The 19,183-nt window shown below is 42.6% G+C and overlaps 1 long non-coding RNA gene across 1 annotated transcript in view; it reads right to left on the bottom strand.

Annotated features, from left to right (window-relative positions):
- Positions 1–19,183, bottom strand: part of LOC142290225 (uncharacterized) — a 34,733-nt gene that overhangs the window by 10,424 nt on the left and 5,126 nt on the right. The window contains exons 2-3 of the long non-coding RNA XR_012750245.1: positions 8,876–9,013; positions 8,014–8,116 (exon numbers count right to left, since the gene is read on the bottom strand). This is a non-coding gene — a long non-coding RNA (uncharacterized LOC142290225). The remainder of the gene's footprint in view (positions 1–8,013; positions 8,117–8,875; positions 9,014–19,183) is intronic.

The raw sequence follows: 19,183 nt of genomic DNA, 5'->3' as shown, positions 1-19,183 counted from the left end.
ACATGACCAAGAGGAGCTGGATGGACACAAGCGGGGAGGTGAATGAGGCTGTTGCTGGCTTCATAATATTAGAAATATCTCTAATGTGTCTGTCTAAGTGTGCATGCATGATGTGTATGTATGTCAGTGTATATGACTGTGTCTAGATTAATGTCTATATATATATATATATATATATATATATATATGTGTTTTTGTGAATTTATCTTTAAATATATGTGTGTTGTCACGCTTCCGGTGTCCCAGCAGCGCTCCTTACCTACTGAGCCGGTTTCACCATCCAGGCACCGCTCCGTACCCACTGATCCGGTCGCACCTGCATTGCACCGCTCCGTGCTCACTGATCCAGTCTCATCATCGCACCACCACTCCTTCCTCACTGGTCTAGTCCATGCGTCCACCGGTCACGTCTGCCATTCCCGCTCATGCTCCCCAGAGTCCTGTTCCTGGTCTCAGGAGTCTGATTCTGACTAATGTTCTGTATAGGACCGGGCCGCGCCCACTTACCTGGTCTTATATCCCCAGCACTGCTGCAACAGGAAATGACCTGAGGCTGTGCTGAGTATATAAGACTGGCCTCTCCATGTGGGCGGGGCCTGATCATCACTTGTGTTTCTATGCCTTGTCTTGTGAGCTAAGTGCTCAGGTCTTTGTTCCTGTTTCCTATTACTGCCTTAAAGTACGCTGTGACCTTAGTGACCTGGTCCTGTCTTTGCTTCCTGATACCTGCACCCGTTCCTGCCACGTTAGTGCTCCAGCTACCGTGTACCTTGCCCTCCAGGTGGGGTGCTCGGTCCAGTGGATCCACCTCCTGGGCCTACCAGTCCTCCCTGGCCCTCACAGTATGATCAGGCCATGGATCCCGCTGGAGCGCAAACATCAGAGCTGGCTGAGCTGCGCCAGGAGCTGGCACAACAGCGTGAAACCCTGAACCGGATGCTGAAATTCCTGGCGTCCGTGGACCACCGGTTATATACGCTGCAGACCGCCGCCTCGTCTGAGTCCACGCAGCAACCAGTCTCCAGGTCCGAACCAGTTTCCTCCACGGCCTCGCAACTTCGCCTCGCTGCTCCGCCTCGCTACGCAGGGGATCCCAAGTCCTGCCGAGGCTTCCTGAACCAGTGCTCCTTGCACTTCCAGTTGCTCCCACACTTGTTCACCTCAGACCAGGCTAAAGTGGCGTTCCTTATGTCACACCTGGAAGGTGAAGCCCTGGTCTGGATTAACCCCCTGTGGGAGAACGAGGACCCGATGACCACCGACATCCAGGAGTTCCTGCGAGCCTTCAGGAGTACCTTTGACAAACCCGGACGAACTACCGCAGTGACCTCTACGCTCCTCCGGCTACGCCAAGGGACCCAAACAGTCAACCAGCATGCCATACAGTTCCGCACGCTCGCTTCGGAGCTGGGCTGGAACAATGAGGCCTTAACGGCGGCCTTTTGGGAAGGTCTCTCTGGACGCATCAAAGACGAACTCGCCGGCCATGACGTTCCCCGCACCTTGGACGCTTTGATTTCCCTGGCCACTCGGATTAACCTCCGCTTTCAGGAGCGTGCCCAGGAGGTAGTCCGGGAGAAGCGACCACCTCGCCACATCTTGCCCCCACAGAGACCTACCGCACCCTCGTCCCTGCCTTTCCGCGACTTATCACCAGAACCCATGCAAGTGGACCGTCTGACCCAAGCCAAGCAACGCCGTGCAGAACGGCTCGCCCGGGGCCTGTGCTTCTATTGCGGAGACGGTTCACATATGCTCCGTTCTTGCCCGGAGAAACCAGGTAGACCCCAGGTCCAAGGGATGGTGGGAACCGCCACCCTTGCCACCGAAATCCCTTTGGTTCCAGTTAAACAGACTGTCCGGGTGACGACAGAGGGGACCCGGTTTTCAGCTGAGGCCCACATCGATTCTGGGGCAGCAGGCAACTTTATCCACCAGGCCACGGTAGACAAATACCAGGTCCCTGTCACCCCGCTGAAGAAGCCTCTCTGGTTCGCCTCCGTAGACGGCAAACCGCTCTACGAACCTGTCCGGTATACCACTGAGCCCGTGAACCTCCAGGTTGGCACTTCGCATACAGAGACCATCGCCTTCTACGTGATCCCGAGGATGGCTCCTGAGCTCCTGTTGGGCCTGCCCTGGCTGAAACTCCATGACCCTGTTATTAGTTGGCGCTCTGGCGCGATTACCCGCTGGAGTCCCTTGTGCCATGAAACCTGCTTGCAGCCTGTTCCTCAGCCCCTGGCACTTGACTCAGTCAAGCTGCAGGATCCTGAAGAAGAGACTACGCTATCCAGTGACGTTCCACCGACCCAGGCATCTGAGACCTTGATTCTACCATCTTCTGGAGATGAGACTTTGATTTCACTGCCTTCTAGAGTTGAGACTTTGAGTCCAGCGGCTACTGAGGATGAGACTATGACCGATACCCGGTCCGAGACGCCCGATCCGGTCGTCCAGGATTCCAGTCCTGCTTCTGACTGTCCTTCCCTTTCCGTTGTTTCCGTTGCCACTGCTCGAAAATCTTCGGTTAAGTGTGTTGCGGTCTGGAAGGGTGCATGGGGTCAGCCGTCCCTCCTTCCCTTTGCGCTGGGTTACGGTCCGGGGGCTCGGTCCAGGGTGCCCCGGGGGTCCTTTGCTCGGAGAGGGGGGCTTCAAGGGGGGGGTACTGTCACGCTTCCGGTGTCCCAGCAGCGCTCCTTACCTACTGAGCCGGTTTCACCATCCAGGCACCGCTCCGTACCCACTGATCCGGTCACACCTGCATTGCACCACTCCGTGCTCACTGATCCAGTCTCATCATCGCACCACCACTCCTTGCTCACTGGTCTAGTCCATGCGTCCACCGGTCACGCCTGCCATTCCCGCTCATGCTCCCCAGAGTCCTGTTCCTGGTCTCAGGAGTCTGATTCTGACTAATGTTCTGTATAGGACCGGAACGCGCCCACTCACCTGGTCTTATAGCCCCAGCACTGCTGCAACAGGAAATGACCTGAGGCTGTGCTGAGTATATAAGACTGGCCTCTCCATGTGGGCGGGGCCTGATCATCACTTGTGTTTCTATGCCTTGTCTTGTGAGCTAAGTGCTCAGGTCTTTGTTCCTGTTTCCTATTACTGCCTTAAAGTACGCTGTGACCTTAGTGACCTGGTCCTGTCTTTGCTTCCTGATACCTGCACCCGTTCCTGCCACGTTAGTGCTCCAGCTACCGTGTACCTTGCCCTCCAGGTGGGGTGCTCGGTCCAGTGGATCCACCTCCTGGGCCTACCAGTCCTCCCTGGCCCTCACATGTGTACGTATGCCTGTACGTATGCAGGGCTGCCACTAGGAATTTCAGGGCCCCATACTGGCAAAATTTTGGGGCCCCCTTGAGGCTCCGCCCCAGCTCCGCCTCCACCCCGCCTCTGCCCCAGCTCCGCCTCCGCCCCACGAATATTCCATAGTCTCACCACCACTCTTGGAAAAACTTCACTTCTGCACTACAACCTCACCAATCACACATTAACCATTCACATTGAACATCGTATCACACACACAGCCAGATTTTGCTGTGAGGCACAATACGGTGCTTTGCAGAAAAAACGCAACCGGTTTTTTTTTGCTGCCAGTTGCATTTTTTTCCGCATAGACTTGCATTAGCGGCGTATTGTGCCGCATGGCTTTGCGTTGTGTCCGGTTTTTGCCGGATGCGGCATATTTAGCCCATGCGGCGGCCGGATGTAACGTTGCCTGGCACGTTTTTTTGTGAGGCGAAAAAAACGCATCGCACCGCATCCGGCGCGATTTCCAATGCATGCCTATGGACGCTGGATGCGGCGTCCTGTGGCAAAAACCGAATCCGGCCGCTGCATGCGGGGTTTTTTAACTCCGCATGCTCAGTATCCAGCCGCAACCATCAAAAACCGGACGGGCCGCATGTAAAAACTTATGCAAAGGATGCGTTTTTTTCGCTGCATCCGTTGCATAGGTTTTAGAGCCCGATTGGGCCGCTCAGCAAAAACCGGATGTGTGAAAGCAGCCTTAGCCGATGCGGCAGCCGGATGGACCGTCGCATGGCACGTTTTTCTCTGCGGTGAAAAAAAACACATCGCGCCGGATGCATGCCTATGGACGCTGGATGCGGCGTTCTGTGGCAAAAAACGCATCCAGCCGCCGCATGCGTTTTTTTTTAACTGAGCATGCGCAGTATCAAGCCGCATCCGTCAAAAAACGGACGGGCCGCATGTAAAAACTTATGCAACGGATCCGTTTTTTTCGCCACATTCATTGCATAGCTTTTTGAGCCGGATTGTGCCGCTCAGCAAAAAACGAATGTGTGAAAGCAGTCTGAGGCTACTTTCACACTTGCGTTGGACGGCTTCCGTAGCATTGCGCTGTGTGACGGATGCAACGGATGCGTTGCATATAGTGGCACAACGGATGCTACGGATCGTACAAAACAACGGAAAGCTTTTTTTTTTTTTCTTTACAGTTTTACCGGCAGCAGACTATTGTGAATGATCAGCTGATCGCTCTCAATAGCCAGCGGCCGGGCGCTCAGCTGAGCGCTCTCACATGCCGGCGGCCGGGCGCTCAGCTGAGCGCTCTCACATGCTGGCGGCCGAGCGCTCAGCTGAACGTTCGGCCACCGAGAAATAAAATAATGTTTCTGTGATTTAAAATTAAAAAAAAGCATGCGCAGTGAAAAATAAAGGTTTCCGTCGCTCAAAAAACGTTACATGCAGCGTTCCTTCCGCCTGATGCAGCGTCAAAATAACGACGCTGTGTCGTCCAGCGGATGCAACACTGACACTTGCGTTACAGTGCGTTGTCCATGTCGCAGTGCGTTAACGGACTGCGCTATTCTCCATAGTGACGGACCCCGCTGAACGCAAGTGTGAAAGTAACTTGAGGCTGCGGTCACTCGGCACAGAGCTGCGGTCGGCCTCCGCTCACTGCCGGCAGGAGGCCGCTGCTTGTGCAGTCTGTCTCACACTGACGACACGTCGACACAACCGGCTGCTTCCTTATTTTCCCCAGGGTCCCCACGGCCTTTGGGCCTTGTCTTACCGCCGTGTAGCCTGCTGCCCGCCGCCAGGACTTGGATTTGCTGCCTTCCACCTTTGAATCCTGATATTGTGTGGCTGTGTGAGGCACCATCAGGATGTGAGGACTGGGCCTGCGCATCAGCTTACGTCAGCACGCCTCCTCAATCTGATAGGCTCACACTGCAGGCCCGGGCCAGCACTGCAAAACGTAGCGTGACGACGTGTCCACGCCCCCTGCCTGGCCCGGTGAGCAAAAGAATGAAAGGGGAGGGTCGTGGGCAGTCAGCTCAGCGTCTCCAGGCCAGACACGTCACACGTCATTACGTAGGGCTGGCCCGGCTGTACAGTGAGTAGTGAGCTGAGCAGGAGGGGGGACCCAGAGGACGGACACGCTGACTGCCTGGGCGGCCGGGCCCTTCCCTTTCATCCTCTGATTACCGGGCGGGCCCCAGGAAGGGGCAGGGGGCATGGACGTTGACAAATGTAGTGTGACGTGTCAACGTGCACGCCCCCTGCCCCTGGGGCCCGCCCGGTGATCAGAGGAATGAAAGGGGAGGGGGCTGTCAGCGTCTCCAGGCCAGACACACGTCACACTACATTTCGCAGGGCTGGCCCGGCTTTGCAGTGAACAGTGAGCTGAGCAGGAGGGGGGGCCCGGACGGACACGCTGACTGCCCGGGCCCCTCCCCTTTCATCCTCTGATCACCCGGGCCCCAGGAAGGGGAAGGGGGTGTGGACGTTGACAAATGTAGTGTGACGTGTCAACGTGCACGCCCCCTGCCCCTGGGCCCACCTGGTGATCAGAGGAATGAAAGGGGAGGGGCCTGTCAGCGTGTCCGGGCCCCCCTCCTGCCTGCTGCTCACCGGGCCCCCTACAGGAGTTCCACCAGTAATGCCCTGATGGCGGCCCTGTGTACGTGTACGTATGTGTGTGTCTATGTGTGGATGGGGCTCACTGAGACTCTTTCGCCCAGGGCCCACAAAAACCTGGAGCCGACCCTGATAATAGCAAACACCTCCAATTAGAAATGTAGTATAGCTCTTCTGATTTACTATGTCACTTACCTCATGGTCACTAGATTGATGCTGTCCCATCTGATAACAGCTAACACTCAGTCACTTACTAGACTCCCTGCTTTAGTTTTGATAAAGTGCTGTTTTATCTGTTGGTCTGCTAGTCGTCTCAATGATGAGTTTCTGCAATATATTCTTTAGTATTTGTGAGCTCTGGCTATCCCTACTCCCCACCATTGATTGGCAGTTTTCGGCTTAGGGTGGCATTACATGCTACGATATTAGTACCGATATCGCTAGCATGCGACCCGCCCCCATCTTTTGTGCGAAACGGGCATATCGCTGCCCGTCGCACACAAAGTCGTGCACCCGCGTCACACATACTTACCTGCATAGTGACGTCGCTGTGACCGGCGTACCGCCTCCTTTCTAAGGGGGTGGTCCGTTCGGCGTCACAGCGACGTCACTAAGCGGCAGCCCAATGAAAGCGGAGGGGTGGAGATGAGCGAGACGAACATCCCGCCCATCCCCTACCGTCAGCATTGTGGCCGGCGGCAGGTAAGGAGATGTTCCTCGTTCCTACGGGGGTCACACACAGCGATGTGCACTGCCGCAGGAACGAGGAACAACAACGGCAAAGCAATAGTATCGATAATTAGGAGCGGACCCCCATGTCAACGAGGAGCGATTTTGGATGTTTTTGCAACGATCCAAAATCGCTCCTTGGAGTCACACACTACGAGATCGCTACAGCGGCCGGATGTGCGCCACAAAATCCGTGACCCCAACGAGATCGCTGTAGCAAAATCGTAGCGTGTAAAGCCCGCTTTATACACAGTTTAGATAGAAAGTTGTCAACCATTGAAATGCGTGTTGTTAGACAACAGCTCCAAGTCTGCAACAGGGAAAACAGTGATTTTATCAAAACTACAGCAAAGTGACCCACTGCCAGGTCTCTGTCACTATTTTATGCTGCTCTCAGATTGGGAAGCATAAACCTGCTGCCAATTTCTGTAAAAGTATACAATATACAATAGTTTCACTTATAAAGTAAAATACTTGTTTGATTGGTTGAAACCCAGATGGCAAATCATTAGGGTTTCAATCAGGGGTGTAACTACAGTAAGTCCAGGGGCTGCAGTTGTACCCAGGCCATGGAGCCTAAGGGGCCCACAAAGTCTCTTTGGTATAAATGAAAATAGCAATACTATCAAATACTCACAATAATTGGAGGCCCTATTAGAACTCTTGCATTGAGGCCCATAAGCTTAAAGTTACACCACTGGTTTTAATATCAGTTCCATAAGTATAGTTCCATCATTTCCAGTATGTTTATTATGACCAGTAATGAAACAGAATGCATCAATAAGGCTGAACAATAAAATCTCAAAAATGATTGTCAACCACTGACATTGTGCAAATAATAATGTGACCATTGACTGACCACACACTTTTTGATAATTGTTTCAGGCCTGCATTATCAATAAAACACTGTATTCCAGTCTTAAAGCGTTAAGAGTTGTTTTAAATCTAAGTCCCCTTACCCCTGTTTTATACTCACCTTCCAGCAGGTTCGTCTTCTATCGCCGTTGATCTCTGGCGATTTGTGACCTGTCAGCAGCACTAGTGTTGGTAAGAGTACGTCGGAGGTCACAAATCAATACAACTCTATGAGAGCCTCATTCTGACTTTCATAGACTTGCTTGTAATGTAAATTCTGACTTCCAGCCAGTCGGAAGGTACAGTCACAAAATAACGTCGCAGGACTGCTTCGGCACCAAAAAAGAATAAAAATGCCCAAGGGTGAGTATAAGACAATGGGCAGGGGGCTTATATTTAAAGTGCAACTCAAGCGCTGAAACAAAAAGAAAAGAGAACGCTGCAGTGGTGTTTTAAGGTGCGTTTATACTGGCTCCTGGTGGTTATTAAACGACCGCTGATCAGCTACATAAAATGGATTGGTCGGATATTTACCTAGGTCCACTGCATTTCCCATGTGTGCAGAATGGTTGGTAATACGTTTCGTAGACTTTCTTTGTTCTTGACAGTACATGTTCTGTTTATACAGGATAATGTGCTGTGAGAACAATGGTTTTAAGCAAGCATTAATTTCATTTCATTTGCATTTTGTTCATTCGTCAAGTGATTGACAGCCGGCTTACACTGACCAATAATTGACAAACTGGTGTTCCTAGGAACAGTCATTGCCAATAATCGTGCAGTGTAAATGCAGCACTAGGTACTGTAATAGTTACATTATTTAAAAGAAGTACACAATCGCCTACCTATTATACAGTATACTAGAATACGCAAGAATTGGGCTCTCAGCAATTATAATGCAAACATGAAAAGAAAATATATAAATCTTTATTGAAACATAAATGTATAAAATATTTAAAAAGTGAATTGATAGCAGAAGAAAAGCTGCATCTCCAGAGAAAACAGGCATACAAAATGTTGTTTATATCATAGATATGCAAATAGTATATTCAAAAAAGGGTATAATATCAAGTGGCTACAAGAAAATATATGCCCAATAGACATACATATGTAATAAGTGGATTGGTGGCACAAATAATGATCCAAGATTGTATTTGTATATATTGTAATAGATAAGGAATTGAAATGTATGTCAGCAAGTGCTTGATATACTCTATATAAATAGAGCAAAAATTGTAAATAATTATGTATATGGGCAGCATACACATATAAATTCATGAAAAAATACCTTACTAATCCACACTTTTTTTATTAATGTCAGTGGGTATACATAAATAGGGAATGTGATGATGATGACCTAGCACACACGAAAAGATGAAAAAGGCTAGAAGAATACCTGTGGTGTGTCTGCCTTCTCTGGGATGGCACCTACTCCAACGCACGTTTCGTCAGCTCTTTCATCAGACAGCCCTAGTCTTCTCTCTTAGTTTACATATATTTCACACCCCGTCATTATTGAAAGATTTCTTGTAGTCTGAAGATTAAAAGATGAGTATATATTAAATTTTAAAACTTAAGGACATCAAATATTACATCAAAATGAGTGATGACATTGTAATCTTAACGTACATTTTATAGTATTTGCCTAAAACTCAGAAATTCTTTAGGTATTTCAATTAGACTTTAGAAAACATTGAATATTATGGTTTAAGAAACTTTGAACTTTATAATAATGTATACTTTTGTAATTTCAACTGTAATTGAAGGCCTATTTACACTGCAAGATTATTGTGAACAATTGCTCCAAGGGACGCTCATTTTGCGTTATGCTAAATGTTCATTCGGCGGGTGAAATAATTTTCCGGTTTGCACAAAAAATCATCGTTCTTGGCAGTGCATTGTCCTTTGTAAATAGCGAGAATGTGCGAGAACAATAGCAGTATATTCACATTGAATGATCTATTACAAACCATTCACTGTGCATATAAAGCATGATATATCTGTGTAAATACGCTATTAAACAACTACTGGTCAGCACAAAAGTAGCTGATTAGAGGTCGTTTAGTGCCACCAGTCAGCAGGTATAAATTAACCCTTACTTTCTAATACAAAAAAAAAAAATATGTGAATGTATAAATATTATGTATATAATGTGAAATACTGCAAGTGCTGATATGTAAAAGCTTAAAAATATATGAACTTGTACACACACACACACATACACACACAATAATTTATAACCCATAAATCCTTTAATCTGGAATCGAATAGTCCAGAAATTATGATCTGGCAATTGTTTTCTGAAGAGAACTGCAAGGTATTGTGGAACCAGAAGGCTGGATAGAGAAAATTGACGATGACTGCCCCACAATCACGAATATCTGATAATCCAACATCCAACATATGCCACCTCCCGTTAATGTGTAATTAAATGAACTGGACCAAATAAATAAATATATGTGATATAATAAAAAAGATGCACACTATGTATATATATATATATATATATATATATATATATATATATATATATATAGTGTGTGCATTTTTATATTTATTGATACACATATATCTAAATTCATACATTACTGATGAGTATTCTTAGGGTGAATCTAAACAGGCCAATTTTCATGAACAAGGGTTCCTACAAATTTTTGTCGTTGCCCATTAATTGACCTGTCTAAGCAGACTGCCAATAACTCAGTGAATGAACAAAATGTTCATTCAAATTATTTTGAAGCTTTCTTAGATATCATTATTTTCTTCAGCACATTGTCCGTTATAAGCCTCACATGTGCTGCCGAGAACCATGATTTTCTATGTGCACAGAATGATTGAATTAGGAATCTGTCTGTGTACATAGGATTTGGTTGCCCTGTCTAAATAGGCTACTAAAACACTGGCAATTGGCTTATATGTCGCCAATCAGTGACTGTTCAACAGCCATGGGTCGGACAGGGTAAATGCACCATTGGGGGGAGGTTTGTCTTGCCACTTATCCAGACACAGCTATTGACAAAGTTGTAAAAGTTGTGAATTTTGATTGATGGTCTGGTGTTCATCATAGCATGCAATATTTTGTGGCTTTATCTCCTGGATGGGAAAACAACTGATGAGCAAGACACCAGACATTATCCCATAAGAAACAATAGAATCAGTTTTGGCATTTGTTTTTATTCGCCATTCTGGTATCATTTGACTAGATTTTGTCATAGTCACTAAAGGAAATTAAATGAGGTAAAAAGAAATTTAAATTTTTTTTTACCTTGGATTTGGATATAAAGTTTCAGACATTAACTCCAGATAACAGAGACCAGAAAGGTCATTGCATGCCAACATATGAAATCTATATATGTGTATGTATATATATATGTGTATATATATATATATATATATAATATGTGTGTGTATATGCATATTCAGTATATAAATAAATATATATATATATATATACACAATATATGTATATAATATATGAAGCTATATGTATCATATAAATGTGTGTATACAATATATGACTGTGAATATACTGTGTATATATATATATATATATATATATATATATATATTATAATATATATAGAAATAAATATAATTCCCAATGGCTATGTAGAGAACTGGCTGTATAGTATGTGTAATCTCTGCTTTTGTTATTGTGATCACTCTTATTAGCTTTTATAATATTCCATGATCTAGAAGGCTAAAACATCTTCAATTTCTATTAAGTGTTATTGCATTCTGCAGGGGAAAGTGGGTGATCTAATATTTTTTTTCCTTATGTTTATGGCATTGAAACAATTTTAGTTTACCAAGCCAAAGCCATTCAAATTAAAAAAATATATAGTTTAATTCATGAGCCATGGCTAGCATATTATTTTAAAAGTGCTTTACAGTTATTTGCTATGCAGAACTGAGGATTTAACATCTGTAGAAATGTCTTTTTAAGGTGCTTCCACTTGTTGAATTCAGTCAATGAATAAATATAAAATGTTACACTTTTTCTATGTTTATTTTTTTATATTTTTTCCTAAATGTAATATACTCTAGATATGGCATTTCTCCCTGAAGAAAATAAAACAAAAACAATCTGAAAAATGTATATATGTATAAAAGAATGCCATACAATCTGCTTATAAAAATAAATAAATAAATAAATCTGTGTGTGAATGAAGTCTATTGGTAAGCAAATTTTGGATGTTTTGAAAATATGCAATCCAAATTCAAATAGATAAGACAGAGCTTCTCTTACTTGATTAGTCTTCTTACATATTGATCCCAAATAGGAAGTTTACTTTAGTATTTTGCTTATTTTATTTATTTCTTTTTTGTAGAATGCTATTTTTTTTAAAGATAACTGATCATGACTGATTAATTTCTATAAGGCAAACTGATGCCAGAGTGCAGCAGTCTGCAGGAAAGATATACTGTGTAAAGACACTAGCTTAGACCATAGGTTCCTGCTGGTGAGAACATTTTTCATATGCATTTTGCTGTAAAAAGGAAAATAATTCCAATACTTGTCCTCACTGCCTTAGCTTGGTTAACAATTACCATCATGTCTATGCTATCTTAACCATGTAAATACATACTTTTGTAAGGCTTGAAGGTTTAGGTGTAAAATCTGGAAAGCATTAAGATCAGGAAGATTCAATTGAGCTTGTATCCAGACAGTGTCTAGAGAATGAGACAGGAGCTTCCTATACAGATAAAGCAGGAGGGGGTAACATCAGTGTCTGCTGAGAAACCTGCACTGCTTCAAGACTTGTCAAAGTCCCAAACTAATAGTGAATATTCCCTGTGCTATCAGGAGGCAATAGAGATACTATAGAACGTTTCACATGTGAAGGAGCCACCAGAGCCTGGGTAAGGAATGGATTACACCTGTGATCCTGTATGTATGTCCTGATTGATCAGAGTATACAACTTACTACACTGATAGAGTCCATCCCAAAAAAGGGAGCTCAACAGAGGTACCCTTCCAGAAAGGAGACCCCTCCAGCACATGCGCACTGGCACCTGATAGCATAATTACCTGAAATTGATCACAGATTATTTTCCTAATTAATGTAATCATACCGATTGGAAGAGGGCTATTATTAAAAAAAGGCTAATATAGTGTGCTCTGTATTAGATTAATGCACAATAGAATGGCAGAACATCATTGAGGAGTATATAACCATATCATTTATTACTGTAATTCATCTATTTATCCCTGTTACTATACTATTTTACTTCTCAAACCCTCTGTTAACTATTAAAACGTCATGAAACTGTAAACTATGTAAGATCCATATATTACAATTGAAGAACTATTACTTTGGCTGTATAATGTCTCTATAGCCTTATGTACCTATATGATCAGTGTACATAAATAATGTAAGATTGCACTCATTTACTTGTAATGTTTGCCTTAGAATATGCAACTTCTACACCTTGTGATGAGCATTTGCTGGCAATATCGATTATTGCATCCCAGAATAATTAACCCTAACAATAATCGAGACCCTAAACTGGTAATCTGCACATAGATAATAGATAAATAAATATATGTATAATAAAACAATAGATAAAGTTCCCTCTGATCTCATGTCAGGCAGCTGCTATGGGTTGGACTGAGGAGCTCAGGGTAAACTTGGCACTTTATCTGCGCTCACTGGCCCGGATCTGGCTAATACAAGCCCTTGTGTGTCCGCACCTGTCCACACAGCTGCAGGAAACCATCCTGCTGGCCAGGGGCTATGGATCCTTTGGATTCAGTTAGGAAATTGGAGGTTCCGGTGGCAAATTGTGACCTTGTCTCTGCCATCTCCATTGTGATGTGTGCACCTAGGAGCTGGGCTAATGGGTGCAGGGAGAAGAGGAGACACATCGGATCTATCATCACAAACACTGAGATATCTACTCATCATCCATTAATATATCGCCTAATGTTCTTCCTTACATTTAATCACATACATTTATAATATACCATCTTAAAGTGGAGCAGCTAGCTAATACATAGCAGACAGGGTGTAAACCTTACACATCATTGGAATAGCTGGGCTAGAGTAATCATCCGTTAGCTAGTACGGATCCTACAGAAATCTGTTGGCCAAAAGTTCTGCAAACACTGTTTTTATTAAATAACTGATGTCTACCGGATCCGTTCTAGCTGATGATTAGGTGTAAATTCAGCCTAATGTCAGGGTCAGAAACATAGGGGAAGCCTATTTAGGAAATATTCACCTTCCAATCCCGAAGGTTTATCAGACAGGAATGTCACTAATTTTGTTTTCCTAATTACATTCATTTTATATATATATATATATATATATATATATATATATATAAAATTAGAGAGTGATAATATATATATGTATATATATATATGACATTCAAAATAAATATATATATATATACATGTGTATGTGTATATATATATATATATATATATATATATATATATATATATATATATATATATATATATACACACATATATATGCAGCTATCTTTTATATCAATGAATTCTGGGCTTTGTAGTCCCATATCTGAGCACTGCTTGGAATGTATTACATCATGAAAAGTTTTTAATCAAAAAAGGAAGGAAATAGAAAGTGATTTAAAATAAACCTCGAGGTGACCTCTTGGGTTCCCTTCCACCTGTATCTATTTTACCTGATTGTTTTTTCTAGCTAAATCAGATTGGCAGTCTCCCCATCTGGAATTGCTTTCATCTCCTGAGTTTTCCGGACTGGTGGGAGACAAAGAGTTAACTTCATCAGCATCATACTTTCCTGATTATGAAGAAAGAAAGGCCAGACAGTAATGGTGATTGCTATTAGAAGTCACCACTGAGAACTGTGTAGGAAACCAGGGGGACTCACTAGGACTGAGCAGGAAGGACTGCGATGTCTTCCTTTCATCAGACTATGGTGACCCTGCTCCTGCCCTTTGCATGTGCTGACCCTGGGCAGGCCACTTTTCCCTAAGTGTAATACAATGGTGGCAGAGATGTACAGACAGATAGATAGACAGCCCCGATGTTTGGACAGTGTGATCCTCAGGCGCCCTAGTACCATCCTCACCACCTTATACAAACAGTAGTGATAGTTACACCTGACCTCAGTGCTCCATCTGCAAGACTTAACAGGACCGGCTCTATATCCACACTAATCCCTGCTAAGAGACACTGACAACCTTATTTTTTTATTATTTTTTTATTTTTAATTAAATATTAGCTTTGCTTAATCCCTTTTATGTAAAGGCTGGAGATGCCGTAAATACAGAGCTTGATTTAATGCACTTAGAATCTCCCACAGGATTGTACATACAAGTCCAACAAACCCTCAACGAGCACAGCACAACTAGTCTATGTGTCTATGTGTTTGTGTGTGGCCTGCACTGCTTAATAAATAGTGTTTTCCACATAGATCCAACGACTGCTAGAAAATACACAACTCACACACAGGCAGGCAGCCAAGCATGGGAAATGGACAGTGCAATGGACTATGAGATAAATAATGCTTACCAGATATTTATGAGTTAATATTAGTGCTTCAATGTAGCAATAATATTAATAATAATCTTCTCCAGAATAATAAGAATCACTAATAATAATAATAATCATCATCATATTTTTCATCTTCAGAAAAAGAATGGAATATACAGTGTAATTGTTTCAAAACAAAACACTAATATTCAGTGATAGTATTATAAATATATTTTTCTTATCTTTAGAGTCATGTATAGTACAATAAAATGCAAATTATTACAGCTAGCTCAACTTTTTAATTGATTATATCTGATTCTATTTATTTCTATATTATATTATAATATATTTAATATATTATTCAAATAAGATCATCTGATATTATTCCAAACTAGATGTAAACTGTATAGGGAAAGCATGATATCTGAATAGTAGGCATACTATATTTAACGCCTTCGCTCCTGTATGGGGCTGCATAGGTTACCAGCTGATGTATGTGGAAGCACACGAATAGCAGCTATCGTGCTATATACTGTAAATGAGGCCTTTTCCACCTTGGTTTGTAAAGTGTGTGGTGTATGATAAGAAACTTCTTCTCCCATAACGGTGATTCTCCACTATGAATTATTAGAGATTGTAACATATAGCTATTTCGGTATGGCAGGAGTTGTGCCCGGGGGAGACGACTCTATCATCAGGCAGGACATGCACACATAGCTAAACACACAGACAAGGGGTTAATTTACTCCCAACTCAGTGAAGACTTTGTAATTGAAAATCAATCAACCTGCTGGACTGTTGAGAACAAGGTCAGAGCTCAATGATCAAAGAAGAGAAGGGAGAGTTGGGAAAGAGTGGGGGTCATGTGTACTCAGGGAGTGTGGAGGAGAATCATTCCATATATAATGCATGCTGCCAGAAAACGCAGGGGACAACACGAATCTGCACACCAGGCTGCCGGAAAACGCAGGGCACAACACGAATCTGCACACCAGGCTGCCGGAAAACGCAGGGCACAACACGAATCCGCACACCATGCTGCCAGAAACCGCAGGGCACAAAGCGAATTTGCACACCATGCTGCCAGAAAACGCAGGGCACAAAGCGAATCTGCACACCATGCTGCCGGAAAACGCAGGGCACAACACGAATCTGCACATCATGCTGCCGGAAAACGCAGGGCACAACACGAATCTGCACACCATGCTTCCGGAAAACGCAGGGCACAACACGAATCTGCAAACCATGCTGCAGGAAAACGCAAAGCACAACACGAATATGCAAACCATGCTGCCGGAAAACGCAGGGCACAACACGGGCCTCTGCCCAACATGCTGCCAGAAAATTCAGAGCACAACATGAATCTGCACACCATGCTATCAGAAAACGCAGTCCACAACATACCACAAGTCTATGTACCACAAGGGCACAACCACAAGTCTATGTACACCATACCCTTTATGTCGGAAGACTATGTACGCACGCTGCATCTTTGTGGTGACCACAAAGATGCACGTTTTTGGTCCCAAAAAAACCCGCACTCTTGGCATGCATTTAAGAGCCCTTATCTTCTATCGTACCTTACAGGGCGCATATCTACTTTTCATTGACTTCATTATGATTTTGGTTTTCTGGTGAAACCAGATTGACAAATTGGTACCCAAGAAGCGCCTATCTTTATTCCATCTAGTCATGTTCCCCTCTATGGCTGCGAGGACGCCAATGTAGATAAGGCCCTGGCTTTATGGATAGGCCACCATTGTCTCCTGGTAGACAGACCTGCCCCAGTCCGATGACCTGACAATATCCTGTCATTTAACAGGACATAATCAATTTAAATGCTAGATTTCCTCATTGATTGAAAATTACTATGCCACTTTCTATCATTCTATCATTTCCGTGTGTGGAGACTCTGGAGATGTGTGTGTGTGTGTGTGTGTGTGTGTGTGTGTGTGTGTGTGTGTGTGCGCGCGTGTGTGTATATTATTTTTTTCACATCCCAAAGGAAATTGAATATATATATATATATTTATATATGTGTGTGTGTGTGTATGTATATATATATATATATATATATATATATATGATTTTTTTTATTCCCATATATAGTCCTACTATTAATCTCTAATTGTGTGTGTGTGTGTGTGTGTGTGTGTGTGTGTGTGTGTGTGTGTGTGTGTGTGTGTGTGTGTGTGTGTGTGTGTGTATATATATATATATATATATATATATATATACACTGTTTATATATTTATTTTGTGACATGTACTTCTGTTTGGTTTTGTATTTATATATAAAATAATATAAATCACACACTTCAGTGAAACATTTTCCTTTTTACATTTTTTTTAAAAACTGGTCCTTTTTTTTAGCTGTGAATAAACTTTTTGTGTCTCTGTTCTGTTATTTACTGTCCATAAAGTAGAACTGCTGGCGGGGAGGGAGGGGGGGGGGGTGGTGTAAGACATTTTAATGCAAACATTCTGCAAATCTGAGTTAGTACAGTGGAAGTATAATGGACTCGGAATCCTTATTGCACATGTTCTGGCATAAACACCTATCTATCCCTCTATCTATCTACCTATCTCTCATCTTTCTATCCGTTTGTCCGTCCATCTATTTGTGCGTCCGTCTGACAGTCCATCTACGGCATGAGCACCTATCTATCATCTATCTATCATCTATCTATCTATCTATCTATCTGTCTATCTATCTGTTTGTCCGTCTGTCCATCTATCTGTTCATCCGTCCGGCCGTCCGTCTATTTATTATTTTTCTTACAATCCATCCATGCTATTAGTCTATCTTTCTATTTATCTAACAGCCACAGAATAATGTAAAGTATTTCCTTCTCCTTTTTCATTGTAGGGTAATCAAGCATATCATTTCTTACATATTATTCTGGGCATAATATTGATAGCATTGGATAAATCCAATCTTTTCCTCCATATTATTTGTGAATGAGAAGGTTCATGCTGACCAGCAGAGATGGACATTACAGCTGCTTGTTCTAATTTCGCGCGTGAGCGCCCCCCTCTGACTGAATTGGTGCAAACCGAAATTCTCTGTGTCTGCCATTCATGTGATTCTCCTGTCAAATACAACTGTTCGTACCTAATCAAGAATAGTGGTAACAATGCATTACCCATGAGAGAATATGTATAAAATATATTTACTACATTAATGAGCCGAGTTTTAAGTAAAATAAATGTAATGTATAAAATACAACAAATTAAATAATAGACAAAAAGATATTTGTTGCAATGGTAGCAATAAACATTATAGATATAATATATCGAATAGATAAACTATCGTATAATGCAATGTGATAATGGAAACACTTATTATTATTATTATTATTATTATTATGCCAACTGATATTGAAAAAAAAAATAGTAATTTAAACATTGTAATATAATAAAACACTTTGAATTGCAGTAAATAGGTTGGTGGTAATTACCCTGCCTTGCTGATGAATATCTTTTATTCATTTATTTTCTTCCACACATCGTTTGTTTTGAGTGATCCAAAAAGCAATTATCTCCTGTAACTTTACTAAATCTTTGCAATGAAATTCTCAGCCTTTTTTTCTTGGTGGAGGGAAGTCATGGGTACCCACAGGGGATTTTTATGAGATTGCATTCCGAATGAGCCTGAAAGATCTACACAAATTTACCGAACCTCAATCATTCAAAACTATCACAATAATTGGTGTTTTGTCATAATAGGTGACACAAAATCTATCATATCCCATTCAATTATAAGGACTATTTTAGCTATTACCCTACCTTTTAAAAATAAGTCTTCATATTTATACATAATGTATGAATTTTAAATAGCGATCTTACTGCATATCTATCTATCTATGTTTCTATCTATCTATCTATCTATCTATCTATCCATTATCTATCTATCTATCTATCCATTATCTATCTATGTTTCTATCTATCTATCTATCTATCCATTATCTATCTATGTTTCTATCTATCTATCTATCTATCTATCTATCTATCTATCTATCCATTATCTATCTATCTATCTATCCATTATCTATCTATGTTTCTATCTATCTATCTATCTATCTATCTATCTATCTATCTATCTATCTATCCATTATCTATCTATCTATGTTTCTATCTATCTATCTATCTATCCATTATCTATCTATCAATCCCTTCATTTTTCTATCTATCCCTGTATATTTTTATCTGTCTATCATATCTACGTCTCTCA

Source organism: Anomaloglossus baeobatrachus, chromosome 2, assembly GCF_048569485.1.
Source record: "Anomaloglossus baeobatrachus isolate aAnoBae1 chromosome 2, aAnoBae1.hap1, whole genome shotgun sequence".
In the NCBI taxonomy this organism is placed as follows: domain Eukaryota; kingdom Metazoa; phylum Chordata; class Amphibia; order Anura; family Aromobatidae; genus Anomaloglossus; species Anomaloglossus baeobatrachus.
This window is presented reverse-complemented; position numbering and strand designations above follow the sequence as displayed.